This window comes from Scyliorhinus canicula, chromosome 8, assembly GCF_902713615.1.
Source record: "Scyliorhinus canicula chromosome 8, sScyCan1.1, whole genome shotgun sequence".
Lineage (NCBI taxonomy): Eukaryota > Metazoa > Chordata > Chondrichthyes > Carcharhiniformes > Scyliorhinidae > Scyliorhinus > Scyliorhinus canicula.
In genome coordinates, this window is record NC_052153.1 from 140,655,846 (window position 1) to 140,672,920 (window position 17,075).

Below are 17,075 nucleotides of genomic sequence, written 5' to 3' on the forward strand. Positions count from 1 at the left end.
TTATTATGACAAATCCACAAGATGATTGCAACCTTTAGCAAAGAATGACACAGTCAGGGTAGAAGATCTTGATGGAAATGGATGGTTGAAGTGTGCAAACGTACGACAACAATCAAGTCCTCAGTCATACATCACCATCACCGATGAAGGGCACATTCTAAGAAGAAACAGGAGAGCCTTGCTGAAGGTTCAGCAACCCTTTGTTTTGGAACCACAGGATGATGTTGAAAGCAATCTCAGGACAACTGAACAAACACTACCTCAGCATACAGGAACAGAACAAGCTGACGATGTACAAAACACAGCAAGAACCATCTTCAACAGCAAGTGAAAATGAAGCAAACTCACAAGTTCAACCAATGCTTAGAAGGTCAGCAAGACACAGAAGAAAGCCTGACAGATTGAATTTGTGATGGATTGCAAACATGTAAATAATGGATGCATTAGGCATATCATATATATTGTATAGTAAATTAAAATAATGTATGTAAATATTATGCATTTCCAAAGGAAAGGGGATGTGATGATATGCATAAGCAATCATGTAAATAGTATTAGATATGACCTGCAACCGGCAGGTGGCAGTAGAGAACAACCTCCTGACACTGTTACCTCAGGTAGCCTGGAGATAATTGTCGTAAATATTTTCCATTTCCAAAGGAAAGAGGATGTGATGATCTGCATAAGCAGTCATGTAAATAGTATTAGATGTGACCTCCAACCAGCAGGTGGCACTAGAGAATAACCTCCTGGCACTGTTACCTCAGGGAGTCTGGAGATAGTCGTCATAGTGGATAGTTACATTTGTAGTAGCTCTTAGGTAATTTATAATTGTTAGTAGGTTTTTATAATTTTCTTATGGTTATCTAACCCATGATATTGTTGAACAATAAAACTTTAACTAGTCACAAACTAGATACTCTCTTAGCACTTCTTCTGACCGCCCAAGCACCAGAATGTAACAAGCCTGTCTGTCCTACCAAACTCTCCAAGACAGCACCTGTCTTCAAGTTTTTCTGAAAGCCATTTTCATTTCAGGTGATAAGGATCAGAACCTGCTCCCCTCTGTGGTGATATGTCTGCGAATAAGATTATATGCAGATAGCAATGCAACCTTCAACCAGCTGGTGGTGTCAGACCATGGTCACATGATGTAGCAGACTCATTAGTTGGCAGTGTGTAGTTGGTAGTAAGGTGTACACAAGGACAGTTGCATATCGGGTAGTTCCAGAGCAACCTATTCTGTATAGAATTCTGCATGTTACCCTTCCGCGTATTAAATAATAAATCACCATTCTAAGTAACTCATCAACAGTTCTGTGAGTATCATTACTACAACATGGCCACAGAACACAACATGATACCAGGCGTTTTGAACATTTAAGGATCCAGCAAAAAATACAACGGATAACCGGCTGAAGACAAAGCAAAAAAAAGGGAAGATTCTTTAGCCCTCCTGGTAAACGACAGTATGTGTCGACTCAATGCAATAAAAGACAGTGAAGCGTGAGATGGAGAGTTTAAAGGCATCTCACTATGTTCAAGTATCAAGTAGATGAAAACTGATGTGTCTTCAAACAGCAGTTTAAGTTCTATGTTTCAGCCCTTGTCCTGCAGGCACAGCCTGACGAGAGGCGCATTGCATTGCTGCTAAAGGTGGCAGGTCCACAATCTGTTGAAATCTATAATACGTTTGCTTTCAATAGCAAAGAGGAAAGCAAGAGATACGATCAAGTGACAGAGTACTTCGATCGGCATTGCTCTCCCAAAAAGAATGAGACATTTGAAAGATATATTTCCCATACGCGTACCCAGAAACCTGGCGAATCTTTCGACGGTTTTGTCACTGAATTGAGGTTGAAGGCTCAGGAATTTTAAATGACAAGCTCCGTGAGAGATTGCTGCGGGAGGAAGATTTGGTATTGGAAAAAGCAATGAAGATTTGTCATGCGAATGAATTAGCTGCACAGTAAATCAGTAAACTCAGCTCAAAACATTTTGGCACTGCATGGAGAAAGACGCCAGCGCCATCAGCACTGTGACGCAGGTCAATAAGAAACATGGGGCGAAATTTTCCGACCCCACGCAGGGTCGAAGAATCGCCCGGGGCTGCCGAAAATCCCGCCCCCGCCGTGGCAGAAATTCTCCGCCACCCGGGAATTGGCGGGGGCGGGAACGCCCCGTGATGCGCCAAAGTCCCGCCGCTGGGAGGTTTGAACCACCTCTGGTGGCGGCGGGATCGGCGGCGGGAGCGGGCCCCCGGGGTTCTGGGGGGGGTGCAGGGCGATCGGACCCCAGGGGGTGCCCCCACGGTGTTCAGGCCCACGATCGGGGCCCACCGATCGGCGGACGGGCCAGTGCCGTGGGGGCACTCTTTCTCTTCCGCCGCCACCACGACCTACACCATGGCAGAGGCGGAAGAGAATCCCCCAGCACGCATGCTCCGGTGGTGACGTCAGCAGCAGCTGCCGCTGACGTCACCACCGTCGCATGCGCAAACCGGCGAAGGCTTTTCGGTCAGCCTCGGTGCCGGGCGGCGGGCGTCAAAGGCCGTTGGTGCCGGTTTTGGCGGCAGTCGGCGTGGTGCCAACCGCTCCGGCGCGGGCCTAGCATTCTCCGCACCTTTGGGGAGGCCCGACGCCGGAGTGGTTGGCGCCACTCCGCTACGCCGGGACCCCCCCCGCCCCGCCGGCTAGGGGAGAATCCCGCCCATGGTCTCAGTGCGGACGGCCATATTAAGCGGCCGATCGGGTCTGCCATTTTATGCCAGAAGTGTGGCAACTGACATGGAACATGGCAATGTCCAGCATGTGGAAAAGTATTCTTTCAGGTGCGGCCGAACGAATCATTTTGCGAACCAATATTTCTGTGTCCTTCAATGGACCAATTCAGAGCAGTTAATGCAGTAGAGGAGATGCCTCGAGAAGAGCAGTTCGTTATTGATTTAATTTCAGAAAAGGTCCAGAGCGGTCCAACCGAAATGAGTGAAGGAATCCTTCTGAATAGTCGTGAGTGACTGTATGGGCCAGACTGCGGAGACGATTACTGCAGCTTGCAAAGAGATGCGCCGGTACGCTCACTAGATGAGAAGCAAGCGAACGTCCAGGCAAAAGATGACAAATCCAAAGAGGCGCTGGAACAGCCAAAAGGAACTCCAGGCTTCTGGTTATCAGTCTTCAAGAAGGCGTATATACTCAGTGGCAAGAGCATGATGATCACATATATTAGAATATACAAGATGTGAACGTTGAACGTTCAGAGCATACATAGTCGAGAAACTTCACTTTGGAGTTTACGTTTGAACCAAATGAGTATTTTACGAATGAGGTGATGACGAAAGCGTATGAGCTGGAGTCACAGCCTGATGGATGGGGCTTCTCATTATGCGGTGAACCAGAAATCGCCGGATGTACCGGGTGCCAGATCAACTGGAAGAAAGGAAAAAATGTCACATTGAAAACCATGGAAAGGAAGCAGAAGCATTGTAGTTTGAGCACTCAATCAATGGTCACAAAAACGGTATCAAATGACTCATTCTTCAATTACTTCAGTCCTCCAGAGGCTCTGCAGCATATTTGTCATTCCCACCAACCCACTGACGTAGAGCTGCACAGGCTCCCTCACTGAGACTCGCTGCTAACTTCGAAATTGATAGAATCCTGTGTGAACACATAATTTAATGTGCAATATTGTATTTTACAGGAGAAATATTTGCAGATATACTGACTACGAATATGAGTATGTTGATGGATCCTATGAAGAAGTAAGCAAAGGTTTGGATGATGAGCTAGAGTTGGACAAATATGGAACGCTAGTAAAACTGTTTTGCGGGAGAGAAGGCAAACTCAGTGAGGGAGCCTGTGCAGCGCTACGTCAGTGGTTTGGCGGGAATGACAAAGTGATCACAAGGGACGCCCAGCCTGTGCCAGACATCGAGAAATGCAAATACTCTGAGATGCCGCATGTAGAAATGGACAGCAAGATTGTTACAGCAGACACCTCAGGCAGAACTGATGTAGCTCCAGATCAACTGAAAACAGAAAACATTGTACCAATTCTGGAGAAACTAGCTCCAGAAACATACAGGGAACCATCAAGGCCCCATGAAGAAGTTCAGATAGTGGACTCCCGGATACCTGAAGCCATTCCACCTCAGGAGGAGTTCAAAGAGCAAATGAAGGCATCCGCCTGCAGCTTCACGGCGACGGATGATACTTACATTATAATCAATGACAAGGATGAGCCATGGTCTGCATCCATATGCAGTGCCACGACGACAGTTGATACAGCATTGGTATGCAGTTCCACGGCGCTGGATGACACATACATAGATCCACACAAGGAGGATGAGTCCCCACCTGGGTTATCGGCATAAGATGAGATGTGTGTAGTAGTCTCGAGTGATGAGGAGTCATCATCTGGGCCTAAAACACAAGATAAAGGGCCAACGCCCAGCAATGTGGATGCCATCGGAGGGTAATCCATTCCAGATACGAAAGGGTGGTTGTTGAAGGCCCTGACTTAGATACGACCACACAGTTCCTCGGCAGCATGCCAACACGAGACGTGTCTACAGACGACCCACTGATGGAACACACTGATTCCATGGTGCAGCCAGCGACAATATGAGTGCTATCAGAGCCAAACCAAATTGGAAAAGCACTCAAAAGACAGCTCGCAGGGAAGACAAGGGGAGCGATCACAAGCTGACACTCAAAACAAAAAAGAGGAAGAGAAGGGGATTCCATCAGTCCCATCAAGGACGCCATGAAAGAAGCCGTTGGCACTGTGGCCGATAGGCCAGAGGCCACACTGCAGAGCAGCAGCAGGAGAGAATATGGCGAGAGCACACAGCAAAGCAGCATTCAACAGCATCAGATAAAGAAATGGAAGAAGCTGAAAACACCAGGATGGCCAACAAGAATACCAGATTTCAAGGTGCGTTGACTAAAATGGCTAAAACACAAAAGACCGTCATGGAAACCAATCTTCCAGAAAGCTGAAAGCCTTCAGATGACCAGTGGGATGATCCTATTAGAGGTACATAATGAGTTGTGCACAAAGGACATTTTTAACAGACATCTCATGTGAATTAAAGCATAGTTAAATCAACATGTTATGTAGATTGAAGCTCAGGTAAACTCTGTACAGATATATGTCACATGTGTTGAAAGGTAATGTAAATAATGATTATATGTATGACAAAGTATGTCTCTGTGTATAAATGTTCACATCTCCAAAGGAAGGAGGATGTGGTGGTATGTCTGTGAATCAGATTGTAGTGAGAAGTCTTACAACACCAGGTTAAAGTCCAACAGGTTTGTTTCAAATCATTAGCTTTCAGAGCACTGCTCCTTCCTCAGGTGAATGAAGAGATATGTTCCAGAAATATGTATAGAGACAAAGTCAAAGATGCTAGACAATGCTTTGAATGCGAGCATTTGCAGGTAATTAAGTCTTTACAGGTCCAGAGATAGGGGTAACCCCAGGTTAAAGAGGTGTGAATTGTCTCAAGCCAGGACAGTTGGTAGGATTTTGCAAGCCCAGGCCAGATGGTGGGGGATGAATGTAATGCAATATGAATCCAAGGTCCCGGTTGAGGCCGTACTCATGTGTGCGGAACTTGACTATAGGTTTCTGCTCGGTGATTTTGTGTTGTCGCACGTCCTGAAGGCCGGCTGAGATAACGCTTACCTGGAGATCAGAGGCTGAATGCCCTTGACTGCTGAAGTGTTCCCCGACTGGAAGGGAACATGCCTGCCTGGCGATTGTCGCGCGATGTTCGTTCATCTGTTGTCGTAGCGTTTGCATGGTCTCGCCAATGTACCATGCTTCAGGACATCCTTTCCTGCAGCGTAAGAGGTAGACACCTTTGGCCGAGTCGCACGAGTATGCACCGCGTATTAAGATTGTATGCAATAAGATTGTATGCAGATAGCAATGCAACCTCCAACCAGCTGGTGGCATCAGACCATGGTCACGTGATGTGGCAGACTCATCAGTTGGTAGTAAAGCGTACACAGAGATAGTCGCACATCGGGTAGTTCCAGAGTAACCTAGTCTGTATAGCATTCTGCATGTTATTCTTTCACATGCTGAATAATAAATCATTGTTCTAAGTAACTTATCAACAGTTCTGTGAGTATCATTGCTACAGCAAGGCCACAGAACACAACACCCTCTGCTGCGGTCCTTGCAGAAATCAGCTTGATCGATCATAAGGACGACTACAATTGGGGGCATGCACTGGAGGTTGAGACATTCAACGATCTTATATGGGACCAACAGGAGAGAGATTTAACGGTAGCTAGCTGCAAGTATGAGAGTCTTTTCTGGGTTTTGGTATGGCAATGACTTTTGCTGTCCGCCATTTCTTTGGAATTGTGTTGGAATTTATGACCATTGTGTAAAACCGGGTCAGCTAGGACAGAGCTCGGGGCCCCAGGTGTTTCTTTAATTCTGGTGTGATATTGTTATATCCTGGTGTCTTGCCACACTTCAAGCCCTGTAGAACCTTATTTAATTCTGCAACCTCAAAGGGGGCGGGTCTTATGTCTTCTCTATGTTGCTGATGGTGTTGTTTTATTTCGTCCTGAGTGTTCCTTTTGGTGTTTTTGTGCAGGGGAGCCCGGGCAAACAGTTGGCTGGAAACATGGTTGGGAGTAACTGAGGGACGGTTTTAAGTGGGTGGCTTTTGGACTGCTCCAAGACGACAGATTGGGCGCCAACACTTCCTGCTGGAGTGTGTGAAGCTTAGCTCTGCTATGGTTTCCCCCCACTTAGTGCGGCACGTGGCATTGAAGGGCTCATTGATGGTCTCCTACCTCTGGGTCCCCAGATGCTTCATATGTCTTTAGGAGGGCTGAATTCTCTTCACCTAAGCATTGGCTAGAGATGGGTTGGCAGCCTCGAGGAATTGCCACGCAGGCTGCTTTTTAAATGGCACCACAGTGACAGTTGTATGCTTTGTCAACAGTGAAGTTTCATAGTTGGACTACTGCATTCCAAAGTTTTACTGTATCTTGTCCAGTTGGCTTTCAAGAAGTTCCGTCGCATCTCCTTGGGGCTGTTGACTACTAGAACACATCGGCCTATATGAATGAGTTTTGTTGGCTATGTGGGAAGTCATCTAAGACAAGGCCCTGTGCAGGGTGGAGAGTCCTATGAGGAGAACTGACTTAGTACTGGTCAGGAGAGTAAACCCTACACCATCTGGTTGAATACATTGTTCCTCGCTGTTTGGAGTCTGGGATCAGATCATTTCTGGATGCCAACTCACTCATCATTACTGTCTAGAACATAAGAACATAAGAACATAAGAACTAGGAGCAGGAGTAGGCCATCTGGCCCCTCGAGCCTGCTCCGCCATTCAATTAGATCATGGCTGATCTTTTGTGGACTCAGCTCCACTTTCCGACCCGAACACCATAACCCTTAATCCCTTTATTCTTCAAAAAACTATCTATCTTTACCTTAAAAACATGTAATGAAGGAGCCTCAACTGCTTCACTGGGCAAGGAATTCCATAGATTCACAACCCTTTGGGTGAAGAAGTTCCTCCTAAACTCAGTCCTAAATCTACTTCCCCTTATTTTGAGGCTATGCCCCCTAGTTCTGCTGTCACCCGCCAGTGGAAACAACCTGCCCGCATCTATCCTATCTATTCCCTTCATAATTTTAAATGTTTCTATAAGATCCCCCCTCATCCTTCTAAATTCCAACGAGTACAGTCCCAGTCTACTCAACCTCTCCTCATAATCCAACCCCTTCAGCTCTGGGATTAACCTAGTGAATCTCCTCTGCACACCCTCCAGCGCCAGTACGTCCTTTCTCAAGTAAGGAGACCAAAACTGAACACAATACTCCAGGTGTGGCCGCACTAACACCTTATACAATTGCAACATAACCTCCCTAGTCTTAAACTCCATCCCTCTAGCAATGAAGGACAAAATTCCATTTGCCTTCTTAATCACCTGTTGCACTTGTAAACCAACCTTCTGTGACTCATGCACTAGCACACCCAAGTCTCTCTGAACAGCGGCATGCTTTAATATTTTATCGTTTAAATAATAATCCCGTTTGCTGTTATTCCTACCAAAATGGATAACCTCACATTTGTCAACATTGTATTCCATCTGCCAGACCCTAGCCCATTCACTTAACCTATCCAAATCCCTCTGCAGACTTCCAGTATCCTCTGCACTTTTCGCTTTACCACTCATCTTAATGTCATCTGCAAACTTGGACACATTGCCCTTGGTCCCCAACTCCAAATCATCAATGTAAATTGTGAACAATTGTGGGCCCAACACGGATCCCTGAGGGACACCACTAGCTACTGATTGCCAACCAGAGAAACACCCATTTATCCCAACTCTTTGCTTTCTATTAATTAACCAATCCTCTATCCATGCTACTACTTTACCCTTAATGCCATGCATCTTTATCTTATGCAGCAACCTTTTGTGTGGCACCTTGTCAAAGGCTTTCTGGAAATCCAGATATACCACATCCATCGGCTCCCCGTTATCTACTGCACTGGTAATGTCCTCAAAAAATTCCACTAAATTAGTTAGGCATGACCTGCCTTTTACGAACCCATGCTGCGTCTGCCCAATGGGACAATTTCTATCCAGATGCCTCGCAATTTCTTCCTTGATGATAGATTCCAGCATCTTTCCTATTACCGAAGTTAAACTCACTGGCCTATAATTTCCTGCTTTCTGCCTACCTCCTTTTTTAAACAGTGGCGTCACGTTTGCTAATTTCCAATCCACCGGGACCACCCCAGAGTCTAGTGAATTTCGGTAAATTATCACTAGTGCATCTGCAATTTCCCTAGCCATCTCTTTTAGCACTCTGGGATGCATTCCATCAGGGCCAGGAGACTTGTCTATCTTTAGCCTCATTAGCTTGCCCATCACTCCCTCCTTAGTGATAACAATCCTCTCAAGGTCCTCACCTGTCATAGCCTGTACTGGGTATCCCCAGTCTGAATGGTGGCTGTTAAAATCCCCCACATAGTTGGGTGGAGGAGAGTGGGAAAAACTTGCTGCTTCCAACTGGTGCTTGCGGCTTGTAAACATTGGCTACATAGAATCCACCAACCACTAGAGTGTCCGAGACAATGGTCATTGCCAGGTGATTTGCTTGCGCAGTGTCGGTTTGGGCATAGGTGGCACGGCCATGTTAGGCATGAGGTGGTAGCACAGGAAGTTGTAACATTTGATGGAATAGTGGCCTGCTTCTTCTGATGTGAGTTTCTTGCAGGCAATTTATATCAATGGAGCATTGAGCGACAAGGACTTTGATGAGGCTTCGCTTGCCTGCTGACAGACCTCAATTTGAAGATTCGGAGAGCGGGCTCTACTGCAATGTAAGCTTGAGGCAATTTTCAATGTTCCCTTCAGCTTTGGGACTTTAGACTAGGATTCCTTGTGTGGACTCTCATGAAGTTTCCTTTGGAATATAGTCTGTTGGTAGAATCATTAGCTTTCCCGAGCAAGTATGGGTGCTGGCGTTGATGTTGATAATATGGAACTCAGCGATGGTAGTGCGATTGACTTTCAAGGGAGGTACTTAGATTCTGTCTTGTTGGAGATGGTCTTTGCCTGACATTAGTGTGACATGAACGTTACTTGACATTTATAAGCCTACGTTTGGATTTTCTCCAGGTCTTGGTGCATGCAGGTATGGCCTGCTTAATGATCTAAGGAATTGCATGTGGAGTTGAGCACCCCTCTGACCATATAATAGGGCAAAGATTATTGATGGAACAGCTGAAGATGGTTGGGCCCAGAACATAGCCTTGATGAATTCCTGCAGCAATGTCCTGGGGCGAAGAAGATTGATCCCTAATCACTACAACCCCCTTCAATTGTACTAAATCTGACTCCGGCCAATGGATATTTCCACCGATTCCCATTGACTTAAGTGTATATAAGGCTCCTGAGGGGCAGCATGGTGTCACAGTGGTTAGCATTGTTGCCTACGGCGCTGAGGACCCGGGTTCGAATCCCGGCCCTGGGTCACTGTCCGTGTGGAGTTTGCACATTCTCCCTGTGTCTGTGTGGGTTTTGCCCCCACAACCCAAAAGATGTGCAGGATAGGCGGATTGGCCACACGAAATTGCCCCTTAATTGGGAAAAATAATTGGGTACGCTAAATTTATTTTAAAAAAATATAAAGCTCCTGGATGCCACACCCAGTGAGATTCTACCCTGATATCAAGGCCCTTCTCATCTCACCTCTGAAATCTAGCTCTTTGCGCAGGTCTGAAGCTAGGGGTGGGATTTTGTGGACCTTCCTGATGGCATGGTCTGGTCTACTGGTCCAGCCAAAGATGACCCCCTGCAGTGGGTTACCTGATGGCAGAATGTGTAAGACACATAAAATGCCATAGACATTGGCAGGACCAGAAGAGTCCACCAGTGGCCAATGACGAGCAGCCTCCACCACCAGAAAACACGCTATGGGGGTACTGAAAAATCCTGCCCTTGGTGCTCCTGTCAGCACTCAAACTGAGTATTGCTGAAAGGCGAGGATGTGTCGCTTGATAACATTGCTAATGGCTCCTTTCATTTGCTGATGATTGGGAGCAGATTGATAGCGTTATCATTGACTTGGTTGGATTTGCTCTACTTTTGGTGGACAGGAAACACAAGAGCAGCTGTAAGGTAGCGATACCAGTGTTGCAATTCTATTGGCACATCTTAGCTCGAGGGGTGCAACTATAAAACTGTCGCACACTTTTAACATTATAGCTGAGATATTATCACAGCCATCATTCTTTGCTATGTCCACTGCACATTTAATTATTCTTAACTGGAACTTACTTTAATTGTAAGAGCAAACCTATTGATAATTTATATACTCTTACCTGTAACTGTCTCTGACTTTATTAGTTAACCAGCATGCCTGCACCTAACTAACTGTACCAGATAACTACAATATACTGAGCACAGAGTTATTCAATGTTGAACTTTGAAGTTTAAAATATATGGTCACCAATGTTCCATTTGAATATTGTACCACAAGAACTTCCTCTTCAAGAGCCAATTGTTTTTCAGATGAATTTGTATTTCTGTTCACATGTGGTCTAAAAATATAATTCATCAGTGACTCATCGGAGCACTAGATCACACCAACCTGTGTCCTGTTAACTGCTTCTATGCCAAGTTACAAAAAACTTTTTTAAAAATGCACAATTTACCAGGTTAATCAGATCATTATAGAACATAGAACATAGAACAGTACAGCACAGAACAGGCCCTTCGGCCCTCGATGTTGTGCCGAACAATGATCACCCTACTTAAACCCACGTAACCCGTATACCCATAACCCAACAATCGCCCCATTAACCTTACACTACGGGCAATTTAGCATGGCCAATCCACCTAACCCGCACATCTTTGGACTGTGGGAGGAAACCGGAGCACCCGGAGGAAACCCACGCACACACGGGGAGGACGTGCAGACTCCACACAGACAGTGACCCAGCCGGGAATCGAACCTGGGACCCTGGAGCTGTGAAGCATTGATGCTAACCACCATGCTACCGTGAGGCCCCATGCTACCGTGAGTCTACCCTTGTAAAGCATGAAACAGTCAGAGACAGAGCTATGTTTTGCAATTTCTTTTATCCCAATTCTGATAGTTGTCTCTTATTAATATTGCTTCACAGAAGTAAATACCAGTATGCTACAAAGGGAATTCACTACATGCCCAGCATTTAATTTCATCTTGTGGCTCAATGGTTTTATTTAAATATCTGTTGAATAAATAAATACAATTTACAGTGATGTTGCCTTTAGGTTAGCAAGTCAAAATGCAACTGTGCCTGAAATTCAGCTGGAGATTTGCCATTATGCTGCTATAACTCCAGTGATGCCTGACAAAATTCCTTATAGTTTCCAATAGCTTCTAGGATGTCTCCTAATGGGCATGGACTCTGTCTACCCTTGTAAAGCATGAAACAGTCAGAGACAGAGCTATGTGCGACGTGTTATGAAATAACACAGGCAGCACGGTAGCATTGTGGTTAGCACAATTGCTTCACAGCTCCAGGATCCCAGGTTCGATTCCAGCTTGGGTCAGTGTTTGTGCGGAGTCTGCACATCCTCCCCGTGTCTTCGTGGGTTTCCTCCGGGTGCTCCGGTTTCCCCCCACAGTTCAAAGACGTGCAGGTTAGGTGGATTGGCCATGATAAATTGCCCTTAGTGTCCAAAATTGCCCTTAGTGTTGGGTGGGGTTACTGGGTTATGGGGATAGGGTGGAGGTGTTGACCTTGGGTAGGGTGCTCTTTCCAAGAGCCGGTGCAGACTCGATGGGCCGAATGGCCTCCTTTGGCACGTAAATTCTATGAAATGTAAGGCGGATCATTAATGTATATTTCACAATATACATTAACAATCTGGACAAAGGTACTGAAGGCACTGTTACTAAGTTTGCAGAAGATACAAAGATCTGTAGAGGGGCAGGTAGGATTGAGGAAGCAGGCGGGCTTGAGAAGAACTTGGACAGGCCAGGAGAGTGGACAATGAAGTGGCAGATGGAATACAATGTGAAAAAGTGAAGTTATGCACTTTGGAAGGAAAAATGGAGGCATAGACAATTTTCTAAATGGGAAGATGCTAAGGAAATCAGAAGCACAAAGGAACTTGGGAGTCCTTGTTCATGATTCTCTTAAGGTTAACGTGCAGGTTCAGTTGGCAGTTAGGAAAGCAAATGCAATGTTAGAATTTGTGCCGAGAGGGCTCGAATACAAGACCAGGGATGTACTTCTGAGGCTGTATAAGGGTCTGGTCAGACTCGATTTGGAGTATTGTGAGCAGTTTTGGGTCCCGTATCTAAGGAAGGATGTGCTGACCTTGGAAAGGGTCCAGAGGAGGTTCACAAGAATGATCCCTGGAATGAAGAACTTGTCGTATGAGGAACGGTTGAGGACACTGGGTATGTACACATTGGAGTTTAGAAGGATGCGGGGGGATCTTATTGAAACTTACAGGATACTGCGAGGCCCGGACAGAGTGGATGTGGAGATGATGTTTCCACATGTAGGAAAAACTAGAAGCAAAGGACACAATATCAGACTAAAGGGATGCTCCTTTAAAACAGAGATGAGGAGGCATTTCTTCAGCCAGAAGGTGGTGAATCTGTGGAACTCAACCACAGAAGGTTGTGGAGGCCAAATCACTGAGTGTCTTTAAGACGGAGATAGATAGGGGGCAGCACGGTGGTGCAGTGGGTTAGCCTTGCAGCCTCACGGTGCTGAGGTCCCAGGTTCAATCCCGGCTCTGGGTCACTGTCCGTGTGGAGTTTGCACATTCTCCCCGTGTTTGTGTGGGTTTCGCCCCCACAACCCAAAGATGTGCAGGGTAGGTGGATTGGTCACGTTAAATTGCCCCTTAGTTGGAAAAAATTAATTGGGTACACTAAATTTATAAAAACAAAAAAAAAAGACAGAGATAGATAGGTTCCTGATTAATAAGGGGATCAGGGGTTATGGGGAGAAGGTAGGAGAATGGGGATGAGAAAAATATCAGCCATGATTGAATGATGGGCCGAGTGGCCTAATTCTGCTCCTATGTCTTATGGTCTTGTGGTCTTATGAAGCGGGTTTTGGGATTTTTAACCCAGCAACAGTGAAGGGACAGTGATATTGTTGCAAGTCAGGATGGTGAGTGACTTGGAACAAACTTGTTGATGGTGGTGTTCCCTTGTGTCTACTTCTCTTGTCCTCCTAGGAAGGAGGCCTCCAGGCCTCATAGAACATAGAACATAGAACGATACAGCGCAGTACAGGCCCTTCGGCCCTCGATGTTGCACCGACATGGAAAAAATCTAAAGGCCATCTAACCTACACTATGCCCTTATCATCCATATGCTTATCCAATAAATTTTTAAATGCCCTCAATGTTGGCGTGTTCACTACTGTTGCAGGTAGGGCATTCCACGGCCTCACCACTCGTTGCGTAAAAAACCCACCTCTGACCTCTGTCCTATATCTATTACCCCTCAATTTAAGGCTATGTCCCCTCGTGCTAGCCACCTCCATCCGCGGGAGAAGGCTCTCGCTGTCCACCCTATCTAACCCTCTGATCATTTTGTATGCCTCTATTAAGTCACCTCTTAACCTTCTTCTCTCTAACGAAAACAACCTCAAGTCCATCAGCCTTTCCTCATAAGATTTTCCCTCCATACCAGGCAACATCCTGGTAAATCTCCTCTGCACCCGTTCCAAAGCTTCCACGTCCTTCCTATAATGAGGCGACCAGAACTGTACGCAATACTCCAAATGCGGCCGTACTAGAGTTTTGTACAACTGCAACATGACCTCATGGCTCCGGAACTCAATCCCTCTACCAATAAAGGCCAACACACCATAGGCCTTCTTCACAACCCTATCAACCTGGGTGGCAACTTTCAGGGATCTATGTACATGGACACCGAGATCCCTCTGCTCATCCACACTACCAAGAATTTTACCATTAGCCAAATATTCCGCATTTCTGTTATTCTTTCCAAAGTGAATCACCTCACACTTCTCCACATTGAACTCCATTTGCCACCTCTCAGCCCAGCTCTGCAGCTTATCTATGTCCCTCTGTAACCTGCAACATCCTTCCGCACTGTCTACAACTCCACCGACTTTAGTGTCGTCTGCAAATTTACTCACCCATCCTTCTGCGCCCTCCTCTAGGTCATTTATAAAAATGACAAACAGCAACGGCCCCAGAACAGATCCTTGTGGTACGCCACTCGTAACTGAACTCCATTCTGAACATTTCCCATCAACTACCACTCTCTGTCTTCTTTCAACTAGCCAATTTCTGATCCACATCTCTAAATCACCCTCAATCCCCAGCCTCCGTATTTTCTGCAATAGCCGACCGTGGGGAACCTTATCAAACGCTTTACTGAAATCCATATACACCACATCAACTGCTCTACCCTCGTCTACCTGTTCAGTCACCTTCTCAAAGAACTCGATAAGGTTTGTGAGGCATGACCTACCCTTCACAAAACCATGCTGACTATCCCTAATCATATTATTCCTATCTAGATGATTATAAATCGTATCTTTTATAATCCTCTCCAAGACTTTACCCACCACAGACGTTAGGCTCACCGGCCTATAGTTACCGGGGTTATCTCTACTCCCCTTCTTGAACAAAGGGACCACATTTGCTATCCTCCAGTCCTCTGGCACTATTCCTGTAGCCAATGATGACCTAAAAATCAAAGCCAAAGGCTCAGCAATCTCTTCCCTGGCTTCCCAGAGAATCCTAGGATAAATCCCATCCGTCCCCGGGGACTTATCTATTTTCACCTTGTCCAGAATTGCCAACACTTCTTCCCTACGCACCTCAATGCCATCTATTCTAATAGCCTGGGTCTCAGCATTCTCCTCCACAATATTATCTTTTTCTTGAGTGAATACTGACGAAAAGTATTCATTTAGTATCTCGCTTATCTCCTCAGCCTCCACACACAACTTCCCACCACTGTCCTTGACTGGCCCTACTCTTACCCTAGTCATTCTTTTATTCCTGACATACCTATAGAAAGCTTTTGGGTTTTCCTTGATCCTACCTGCCAAAGACTTCTCATGTCCCCTCCTTGCTCGTCTCAGCTCTCTCTTTAGATCCTTCCTCGCTTGCTTGTAACTATCAAGCGCCCCAACTGAAACTTCACGCCTCATCTTCACATAGGACTCCTTCTTCCTCTTAACAAGAGATTCCACTTCTTTGGTAAACCACGGTTCCCTCGCTCGACCCCTTCCTCCCTGCCTGACTGGTACGTACTTATCAAGAACATGCAATAGCTGTTCCTTGAACAAGCTCCACATATCCAGTGTGCCCAACCCTTGCAGCCTACTTCTCCAACCAACACATCCTAAGTCATGTCTAATGGCATCATAATTGCCCTTCCCCCAGCTATAACTCTTGCCCTGCGGGGTATACTTATCCCTTTCCATCACTAACGTAAAGGTCACCGAATTGTGGTCACTGTTTCCAAAGTGCTCACCTACCTCCAGATCTAACACCTGGCCTGGTTCATTACCCAAAACCAAATCCAATGTGGCCTCGCCTCTTGTTGGCCTGTCAACATATTGTGTCAGGAAACCCTCCTGCACACATTGTACAAAGAATGACCCATCTAATGTACTCGAACTATATCTTTTCCAGTCAATATTTGGAAAGTTAAAGTCTCCCATAACAACTACCCTGTTACTTTCGCTCTTTTCCAGAATCATCTTCGCCATCCTTTCCTCTACATCCCTAGAACTATTAGGTGGCCTATAGAAAACTCCCAACAGGGTGACCTCTCCTTTCCTGTTTCTAACCTCAGCCCATACTACCTCAGAAGAAGAGTCCCCATCTAGCATCCTTTCCGCCACCGTAATACTGTCCCTGACTAGCAGCGCCACACCTCCCCCTCTTTTGCCCCCTTCTCTGAGCTTACTAAAACACCTAAACCCCGGAACCTGCAACAACCATTCCTGTCCCTGCTCTATCCATGTCTCTGAAACGGCCACAACATCGAAGTCACAGGTACCAACCCATGCTGCCAGTTCCCCTACCTTATTTCGTATACTCCTGGCATTGAAGTAGACACACTTCAAACCACCTACCTGAACACTGGCACCCTCCTGCGAAGTCAAATCTGTGCTCCTGACCGCTATACTCTCAATCTCCCGTACCCCAAAACTACAATCCAGGTTCCCATGCCCCTGCTGAATTAGTTTAAACCCCCCCAAAGAGCACTAACAAATCTCCCCCCCAGGATATTGGTGCCCCTCAGGTTCAGATGTAGACCATCCTGTCTATAGAGGTCCCACCTTCCCCAGAAAGAGCCCCAGTTATCCAGAAATCTGAATCCCTCCCGCCTGCACCATCCCTGTAGCCACGTGTTTAATTGCTCTCTCTCCCTATTCCTCATCTCACTATCACGTGGCACGGGCAACAACCCAGAGATAACAACTCTGTTTGTTCTCGCTCTGAGCTTCCATCCTAGCTCCCTAAAGGCCTGCCTGACATCCTTGTCCCCTTTCCTACCTATGTCGTTAGTGC